We start from the raw sequence: 10,669 nt of genomic DNA, 5'->3' as shown, positions 1-10,669 counted from the left end.
CCCCGGTTCCGCCAAAAAAAAAAAAAAAAAAAAAAAAAGAATTGTGAAGCATATGTCTTCTTTGATATCTGGAGTGTATATAAAGAACTTACTAACACAGTATAGTAGTCAGAAATTAGAGGGTACTTTAAAAAATGATCAAAAATTTGAACAGACATGTGATCAAATAAGATATATTATGAACAAAGAAACACATGAAAAGATGCCTGATATTGTTAGTCTCTAGGGTAATGCTAATTCCACAGCGAGATATCTGCACATACCCATTAGAATCTGTGAAGTTAGAAAGATTGATGAGTGTTGGCAAGAATGTAAAAGGAACTGGAACCTTTTATACTTCTTGGTGAGATTGTAAATTGTTATCAACATTGTGGAAAGCAGTTTGGCATTTTCTTAAAAAGTTAAGATTTCACCCACCAAATCATGAAGCCATTCTCTTTCTAGGTATTTGTGAAAGAGAGTAAAAGCGTGTGGACATACAAAGATCTGTGCGTGAATGCATATGAGCCTTATTTGTAGTTATTAGAATTGCAAACAGCCCAAATGGACACCAACAGATAAATGGATAAATAAACTGTGGTATTTTATATAGCAGATATTAATTATTCAGTGAAATAAAGGAATGAGCTATGTGGTCATTGACGCATGAGCTACATGAGATGGAGAATCTCAAAATACAGCGTATCAAAGCAGCTAGCCACCCCCTCCACCCGTGCATGCTGTCTGATGTTTGATTGCCTGTGGACTGACAGAGGGAAGGATGGTGTATGGGTTGTTTTGGATGGCAGTAACAGAATAGTTTCATGTGGGAATGTGGAATAATATTTTGATTGTGGCAGTGATTTCTTAGGTGTGTCAAATCTTATCAAAGTGTATATTTTAAGTATGTACCACTTATTTATATTGATACTGTTTTGTAATGCTGAGAAAAGAAAAAAATATTAAATTTAACCCACGTGTACAGATTTACCCTCCTTCGTTCAAAATGTGCTTTAGTCAAGTATCTCTTCTTAGGTTAAAGCTTTTTGACAGTTTAAGTTGATAATTTCTTTATTGTTCATATTTAAATGTTTTTAGGCATTAAATGTTGTGAGAAGGGCTGGCTGGTGAAATAGCTCAGCAGACTTAAGTGCCTGCTTTGGCAAGTGCAGGGACCAGGGATTGATCCCCAGTCCCACATGCTGGGCTGGCCCTGCCCCCGGGACATGCTGAGCCAGAGACTGAGTCTGGGAACGTGCCTGTAATCCCAGCACCGGGGAGGCTGGGAACAGGAGGATCACTGTAAGTTGGAGCTGCGTAGTGACACTCTGTACTGAATACATAAATGAAAAAAAATGTTGTAAGAAGTCTTTAGATGACACAAATATTGAAAGACCAAAGTCTCATGAATGAAATACAGCAAGGTTGGTGATTTATTAAATCAAAATTTTCTCTACAAATTGTGTAAAAAGTCAAAATAGCAAAACTATTGAAAACTCTTCTGTATTTGTACTTTTCTTAAGCATATATTAAATGCCTTTGGTTTAGTGCTTCATATAGAAAGTGGGAAAAAAGATGTAATGAGACGTGAACTGCCTTCCAGAGGTTTTCATATTTTGTTTGCAAAGATGAGGTGTACATGTCTAATCCAATAAGTAGCAATCAAAGGAAGTCTTTAGCTGAGATCACGAATATGACACTTGATGTTTTTTCCTAAAGAGTTTTCCAAATCTGAAGAGATCAAAATTGCTTCAGAGGAAAATAATACCATTTTCTCTCTTTCTAGTCCTTCTCATTAAGCTTTCATTTACATATATTTTATCATAAGCTACCTGTTTTCATTTTAATAATCACCTACAAGGATTATTATAGAGTTCATGTCTACATTTTTTTTCTTCTTTTGAATATGCTTATCTAAGACCCAATTTCAAAATTTCTGAACTGTTTCCAGACTAGTCGTCTTAACTTGAAACTGCAGCAGCAATGTTTGGTAATGTCAGATTTTGTTTTTCTAGCATAACTTCTCCGGCTATGAAGAGATTCTTTTTTACTTTCTCTTATGTATTTGTCACAGGGATTTACTATGCAGCTCGGACTCCTAGTGATCCTCCTGTTTCCAGTCTCCCTAGCACTGGGATTACAGTTATGCCTACACTGGTTTACAAGCCCAGTGTGCCTCCGGGACGGGGCCTGTGCAGCATGCAGGACTGGGAATAGTATCCTGGTCCCTGCGCTTGCCAAAGCAGGCCCCTAGTCTGCTGAGCGATCTCACTGGCCCTTGTGAAGAGATTCTTTACGTGACACCTGGAAAGTGTAGGATTTGAAGATACTTTCTGGAGAAGCACTTTCCTTTTCTGTCATTCTTTTACATGTCTTTACTGTGATCTTTTTCATGCTGTCTATCTTTACCATATTTTCTTTATGTTTTGGTGAAATCTGAGCCAGCCCAGGGGCAGAGCCCTTGTGTGCCTGTAGGTCCAAGATGAGATGGCTGAGATGGAAATGTTTACATCGTGTTATCACTCAGGTCTCCTGAGAAAACAGGCTTGCTTGTACCGTGAAATTGTTAACCAGACTCTTAGTGTCTGCTTCTTCTGTACATGTGTGTGTTTGTGTGTGTGTGTGTGTGTGTGTTATGTGCATGCATGTGTGTGCACCCAGGGTGGATAAAAGTGTGCATTACCTTTTTTACATAAGCCACCATTTTTGAAACTTTTTCTGTCCCTACCCAGGTGCCCCTTTTACACTCATTCCCCCACCCCCTAGTGCTAGTGACGGAACCAGGGCCTTGTGCAAGCTAAGTATTGTGCAAAGCCTCTCTTTAGAATGTAAGTAGAAAGTAGAGAGGATATCGTTTGGGGAAGAGAGTATATAATTATGTTGTGAGTCAGTGGTTTTCCACATACTCTCTATCTTGTGTCCCTTTTTACTTAAACCCAGTACATAAACTGCTTTGTAGAAAATGGAGCTAACTGAGGCAGGACAGTACGGTTCAGTGGCCCGTTTAGTCACCCTGCCCTTTTCCCAGAGGCTGTCCTTGAACGTTCTTGGTGGGCCTCCTTGAGTTGCTTGTTTCACAGGTTAAAAACCAGCTACTTGCAGCTTTTCTTTAACATGCAGAAACATTTGGCCTAAGCAATACTATTCAGACTCAACTTGAATGCCGTAGATAGCGAAGACTATAAGGAAACTAGCTAGCCTAAAATCTACCTTCCAAAGAGAAACTGAAGGAGGTCTGGGCTTACCTGTTGCAGAACTGTAGAGGAAGCAAGCTGAATTCAGTTGACCTTGTAAATGAGTTGTTAAAGGCCTGATAGAGGACAGGAACACCTGTGGAACTCACAGCCACAGGGACAGTTTGCACTCACTGGAAGGCTGTCCTCCATAGGTGTCCTTGAGAACTTGCGTAAAAGCCGTTGGGTAGGACAGGAGACAGCAGGTAGTCTGTCGCGGTGGTATAGTCCTAAGGGAGAGGAGAAAACTCTACTGTTTTTCTACCATTGGACGAGAGACAGAATCACTGAGAAAGCCTACCCTGGAGACGCAGGCACAAGGGTTTTCTTCAGGCTGAGGCTGAGCCAGGACAGCAGTGAGTGTTCCTTTTACCAATAACACCTCAATCAAGCTTGAATCCTCACACTCGGCTCACTCCGTGGTAGCACCTGTCTATTGCGGTGTAACTGATCCCTTCCAAACCTAGGGGTTTGACAAAAATGCTTTATTCTTACCAGTCTACCGAGTTCTTCAGCTGTGTGTGGTGCGTGGTGCTGAAGCAGCCATGGTGGCTTCTCTGCTCCTATAGCTGTCACTCAGAGGGGTTGGCTGGAACAGCTGCAGTGTGGTTGGACATGCTCTTTGCTCTGCCTTTGTGTTTTGGTTGGTATTTCTAGGAACAAAAGCAGAAGGATGGATAAGGCAGAACAGCATGCACATAGACAGGAGAATCAATGGCCAGCTAATTTGTAGAGAAAGTACCTTATGACCTTCCACTTGCTGGGCAGGTGCTTTCTATCAATAGCTTCTTCACCCAGCAAAACACACTTCGCTCTTCAAAACCATCCCAGTACCTGTGCAGGAAAAAACTGGTTTCATAATTTTTCATGCAGATTGAGGCACTTGGAGAGTAAAAGGGACACTAAAATGACAACAGGTGTAAAGTAGGGCTTTTCCTGAAAAACTGACATGTAATAACTATTCATAAGCTTTTACCTGATTTTCAAAATCTTGACTGATCTTTCCCTTCTGCTGAAGTTTTTTGCATCTTGGTATTTTAAGTGCAAATAGCTGTCAAGGCTTTCTTGAATTGTGAATTCCTAGAAAGTAGATTCACTGTCTTGTTTGCCTTTCCCAGAGCATTTGGCAGAGGCACTGTGCATATAGTAAATACTCCTTGTGAGTTGAAAATGAGAAGACAGAAAAATACCAATACTGATGTTCTTGGTGGTTAAAGTTGCCTTGCAGAATTATCAACCATTATCTCATTTAACATTTAACAGTTCTGCCTTCTTTACTATCCTTTTCTATGACTATTAGCCTCTGGTTTATTTATACTCACCTGAATTTCTTCATCCCAAAATGGGCAAATTATTCCTGTGCTTCGTATTTCGTAGGATGTGAAATGATGTCTACGCAAGGATTTGAAATATTACATCTGAACGTGCCTTCATGCCCATAATGCAATATTATTTTAGTTTGTTTCTGATCATTTGTTTCCAGTGCAGCGAAATGCATCTAGATAACCACTTCTTCCAGTTAGCTTGAAGTTCAGGTCTTAACCTCCCTTTCCCACAATTCTTCATTCTATGTAAGAGAAGGTGGTGGGGACAGTAGGCCAGGAGTGATTGGAGGCAAATCTCAGCCGAGCCGTTTCCGTTCACTGCTGAGTACGCCAGCAGGTCATTCAATTTCTTTGAGTCTCATTCCATAGCTGTCATATAAAATAACAGCAACTTTGTCCAGTGGGGTAGGATTAATGCCATGTAAAAAATTCTGTGGGAGTAAGTACCAAAGGCTCTGATATTAGTGATTATTTCAGACTAGCCCTCCCCCTGTCGCCATGGTTTCCTGCCTGATATTTGATCGTCCATCTATCTAACCATCCACTCATTTTTTTGTACATGTATATATGAATTTAGACTTATTAGACAGTTATGTTTTTGTGTTGTGTGGTTATGGAGATTAGATACTGGGTCTTCACACTGAGCTACATCCTCACTTCTTTTCTGCTTTTCTTTCTTTTGAGAAAGGGTCTCACGAAGGAATGCAGGCCCGGCTTAAATTTACACTCTTCCTACCTCAGCCTTTCATTGTGTTGTGCTTCCAGGCATGCGACCCCATGCTTGGCTAACAGCTGGATATTCTGAGGATCTCAATGCATTAATTCCTCAGGTGTCTGGAGGTTTTCTTTTTTTTTTAGAGGAAAGAATTATTTTACTTAATTTCTTAAATTTATACAAACAGAAGAAGCACTAAAGCAAAGGATTTGTCCCTATTCAAAGAATAGGGTAATGCACATTTTAAGCAAGTATCAAGAAAACTAAAACTGCCTCAGTAAGAATAGCGTGAGGGACATGAGACCTTCCTGGAACCCAGAATTACATATATCAGATTTATGTAAAATGTGGTGATGTCCTTAAATCCTTGTTCCTGCCGCCTGAAAGGTCTACAGAAGCAAGGTGCTGGTGCTGGACCCTTTGGGAAACTACCCCCAGGGTAATTTCTATTCCATGCTCCATCCTAAGGGAGCACTGTGGTTGCCTCTCATTTGGGGGTTAATACTTTTTTGGAGGCTCAGCAGTGTTTTCTCATTTTTTTGCGAATGTTCTGTTGTTAGCTGCTGTGAATCCTGCTGCAGGAAGATCATGTGTCCCTCCTCCTGCAGAAATTGAAAAGAAATTGCTCTCTTGCCACCACAGCATGGTCGAGGCCCTTAAGTCAGATTGTTTACATGCGGCATCCATCCCAAGCTTGTTTCCTTCCTTGTGTGGCTTTGGGCATTCGATTCTCTCATCAAACCATGCTTGCCCCGCACCCTCTGCCGCCGCCCCAATTTCAAATGGCCAACGTGGAATTCCTGTCAAAAGTCTTTTTAGAGTGCTTCTTTGTAAGCTCCAAGAACTTCCTGAATTATAAGAATTTGCCAGGCCCAAGTTGTAGTGAAGATGCCAGTCTGTCTGTTGTAAGCAGGATTTATTTTAGGGCATCTCTGAAGCTTTTTGTTTTATTCCAGTTGGAGTCAAAAGAGAGCCCCTTGGGGACAGTGAAATATGCCCTGACACATTTCTCTTGAGCACATGTTTGTATTTCAACAAGGAAGAGGCCCCTGAGCTTGCTAAGAATTTATATAGCAAAGGTTGCAATTTTTCAAGTCCCTCGTAAAGTCATTATGGTTGATACGACCTTTGGGATAATGCACGTCTTAAAGTGCTGCAGAATATCAGCTCTGCACTTCTTGGTCAGTGTAGAGCTCCACGCACACGTACCTGATGGTGTGCATATGTGCATTCGTGGCATCTTGGAATTCCCCCCTTTTCTAGATTACAGAATTTATACCCTTCAAAAAATTTTTTTTTTTTTTTGGTGGAACCAGGGATTAAACTCAGGCCCTTGCACTTGCCAGGAAAGCGCTTATTCCACTAAGCCATCTCCCCAGCCCCTACCCTTCAAAACTTATAGTGTCTATAATGGTGTCATTTTGCTTAGGCAGTAGTTTTTTTTTTTTTTTTCCCCTATTCAAGATTCGTTTAATTAGTCATTAGGAGTGATGCATTTTTGGTTGTTTTTCATTAACTTATCTATTTGACACTTAATACTTAACATTTTAACCATTCTGAAAGTCATTGTAGAATATATTTTCTACTTTTAAATTTTTAAATTAAGTCATTTAGTGTAATTTTTGTTTTTTGGTGACTCTGAGTTGTTAATTACTGACCAAAACTTTTTTCCAAATTGACCTCAGCAGAATAGTTATCTACCACATAGGGTTAGGTATGTGTTGGAAAGAACAGCTCTCTGTGATCAAGTATACTGAGAATATTGGGTATTCATAATAGAGTCATTTTCTTTTTCATGATTACTCTAAGTCTGTTCCATGGTTTTAGTCATGTGGTTCTTGGTGGTACAGCAGTGGTGGCATTAGTGTTATGATAAATAAGTGGAGTTAGGGTTTCAGTTTGGGCACGTGGCTCTAAACGGATCACCATCACTGGGTTAGAAAATGGAACTTTTCTAAAATATAGTGGACCAGAAAACACCCTTTGTGTTACATTTATTATAATTCCCAAAGAACTTTATTTTTATTTTTTTCCATAAATTTATTGAGAAACAAATAGCAATGAGACAGTTTCAAACCAAACTGGTAGGACAATTTCAATAATTAACACATTGCATACATTCTTCCTAGTGGTTAATTGCTGTACAAGATGCAGACATGATATCCTATTTACAAACACCATTAGAACAAATCCCTCTATTCATTAAGAGAATGTAACTGTATATCGATCCTAGCCATTTGAATGCACAGATACAAAATGGACATTCATCTGTATCCCCTTTTTGTTGTTTAGTTTCATTATTTGAATATTATAGGTGTGTAAACTCAGCAAAATATTCTAAAAGAGTCCAGTAGTCCATAATAGCATTGGGTCTTTCGCTTGACTGGCAATGTCAGAAATTGTTGACCTGAGTCCCCTACAGCTCAACATAACAGCATGTCTTTACTTCTTATATTTCTTTTTTATACTTGTCTGCTGGATGGTTAAGACCAAAGTAAAGCAGGACCTATGCAGCAAGAGTTGTAGCTTTTGGGTCTGATAAGGTCATTGAAATCCCCTCAGGATTTGTCCTGAGATCCTGTACCTCAGATTGTAGAACCTTTGTCAGTGTCAGCCATGTGGATGAGTCACGGCCATTGCTTGGCCATTATGCTCTCTGTGAAAGCTTGAGAGAATGTTTTCTCTCCATGTGACTCTCCTTAGGCACACTCTACATCATCGATCACTTTTTTCTTTGGCCTCATAATTTCCTTGATCAGAAAATTTGGGACACTACTGAGTTACATGATGTTACAGTACAAGTTCTCCTATGTCCTGAGTCTTAATTGACCTTGGAAGGCTAGGGCCAAAATGTTGGCTTTCCTTGCAGCCCTCCTTTTTCTCTAATTTTGGTCTGCAAACTTAGGTTATTAACCATCCAGAAGACAAGCTTATTGTTATTACCATACAACTTAGGCTGTTAAGCTTAACCTCACTATCTGTCTGCATATCAAACATCTTAGGCATAATAAGGAACAGGTATTTTTCATCAAGTATTGATATTTTGAACTTTAAGTCCTTACAGAATATAATAAAAAACATTTAAAAATTAGATTATTTTTAAAAATAGGCATAAAGAATTATATACTTCTTATGTTTACACATAAGTCCAAAAATCTCACCATATTCAACCTTGAAGCAGGACAGTCCCACAATATTCCTTTTCCTGTCTTTTGCTTTCATTCACCACCCCCTACTTTTTGAACAACCATCTACCCGAGAGACATCATAGCAGCAACTGGCACGTCATGACAAGCAGCCCTTATTCAGAAGACCAAAATGACAGGCTCTCCAAGCATAAAACTACTATTACAAATTACCATCTGGAGTGCAGTATCTTAGTTCACAGGTATCAGTATATATAGTTAGTCAGGGTGAGAATTTTTCCAATTAACTACTAGATTCAAAAATCTTCCGGAGATTCTCAGGATCATTGCCTTGCCCATCTTCTACATATAACTGTATGACTTATTCATGTTTCCTAGCTCTTCTCCAAGAACTTTATTTTTAATTAATTAGTTTATTTATTTGGTACAGGGTCTTGCTATACAGCTCGAACTATTGGGTATACAATAGTCAGATACCCAGCGCTGGGATTACAGGTGTGCACCACCATGCCCACTTTTGATGGCTGGCTCTGCTTGGGGCTGGCACGTCATGTGGTACTGGGATTGAACCCAGATCCTCGTACTTGCCAGGCAGGCACTTAGACCACTGAGCTATCTCTCTAGCCTCTCCTCAAGAACTTTAGAGCTTTTTTTTTTCCTCAATGCTATGTTAGTTGATAGCTTCTAGGGCTGTCAGTGGCTAGGATTATTTCCCTGTGCATTAGAACATCTGCAACTGCTAAATTTTCATGTCCTGTTAAAATGTGCTTTTTATATAATCTTTTGTCTAAAATATTGTCATTGTGAGCATTTTGGCCACTCCTAGCTACCTGAGCCCTCTCCTTACTTCACATCCATTATGATGTAAGAGGTCATATAATTTACTATTTACATCTGAACACTTGGGAAATGAAAGGGAATTTTATTAAGAGCTATACTAATACAGTATTGTTATTGGGTAGCTTCTTCTAAAAATGGCTTTCACCAAATAAGCCTGAGTAGGGTCTGAGTTGCTTGCTTCTCCTGGAGTTAGATTCTAGATTCTTCTCATCTTGAACAAACAACTGAACAAAAGGGGTAAAAAGCAGCGGCAAAGTTTGTTTTTCAAAAGTGAAGAGTGAGGAAGAAACTGCAGAGTGAGCTGGGACCAAATAAAAAGCAAGATAAAAGAACAGCCTGAATGAGACAGGGCAGGTTGTTTATCGGGAGGAAAGCTCCAATAGGAAGCTCTTCTTTTATACTGTCCAAATCGCAAGGAAACCTGTGAGAACCTCTACATATGGGTCCCGAGAGGCAGTGCTGGGACCCCCATGCCTCAGGCTCACATCAGATCTAGGCCATCCTATGGCAGACCTGCTTGAGTTTTCAAGAGAAGTCCACGTGCATGGCTTTGGAAATTGTTCTGGACATGTATCCCGGATCTTGTAGTTAAGAGATCATGTCTAATTCCCCAGCGAGCGTTGCCATGCTTTAATCTCCTATGTCAGAATCTTTAAACTGTGGCACTCCGTGACAAGCTAGGATTGTTACGGCTAACAGAAAATATAAAAAACTAACTGAAAGGAGGGGGACCATTTTATTGAATGCTGTAACTGAAACTTCCAGAGGCTGACTTCCGGTATGGCTGAATCAGAGACCTGCATCCATTCATGATGAAAGATAAGGATAAAGTTGACCCTTGGACTGTTCTGTGTCATTGAGCACAGTAATGTAGTATTTTCAGGTTACATTTTACCATTCAGGTTGTCTTCAGAAAAGACAACATCTTTAACCCAGAATTCTTAGTAGAACTCCTAGGTCGAGTTGATTAGACAAATTTCTGAATCAGATCCCAAAGCCTCAAGAATTCCAAATGCTTATTGGTTTGGATATGTTGCAGCAGTTAGTGTGGTAGGGAGGTGAGATGATGATCATTTTATCTTGGATGTCACAGAGTGTCCCCAGAAGTTAAGTAGGCTGGGTATATTGCAAATGGCGATAGGATATAGGATATAGTCTAGGCATCTTGTTTCCTTAGTTCTGTAGGAGACTTGACCACCAGCTATTCAACTTCATTAGAATTTCCTGTAAAATGATACATTCTCATGAGATCTTCCTGCAATGTGTAAGTGGATAATGGGTCATTACATTGTTTGGGCCAATCAGAGGGTTTTTTGCTTTCTTCCTAATTCTGTTGTGTTCTAGGAGGTGAGGCCCAGTAGCTGAGCAGTAGATAGACAGAGTAATTAAGTAAGCCTTTCCCAGTTAATTACAGAGAAAATGCAGTTATTA

The sequence above is a fragment of the Octodon degus genome, unplaced genomic scaffold, assembly GCF_000260255.1.
Source record: "Octodon degus isolate 3935 unplaced genomic scaffold, OctDeg1.0 scaffold00047, whole genome shotgun sequence".
NCBI lineage: Eukaryota > Metazoa > Chordata > Mammalia > Rodentia > Octodontidae > Octodon > Octodon degus.
The sequence above is the reverse complement of the archived record's forward strand: the minus strand, read 5'-3'. Positions refer to the sequence as shown.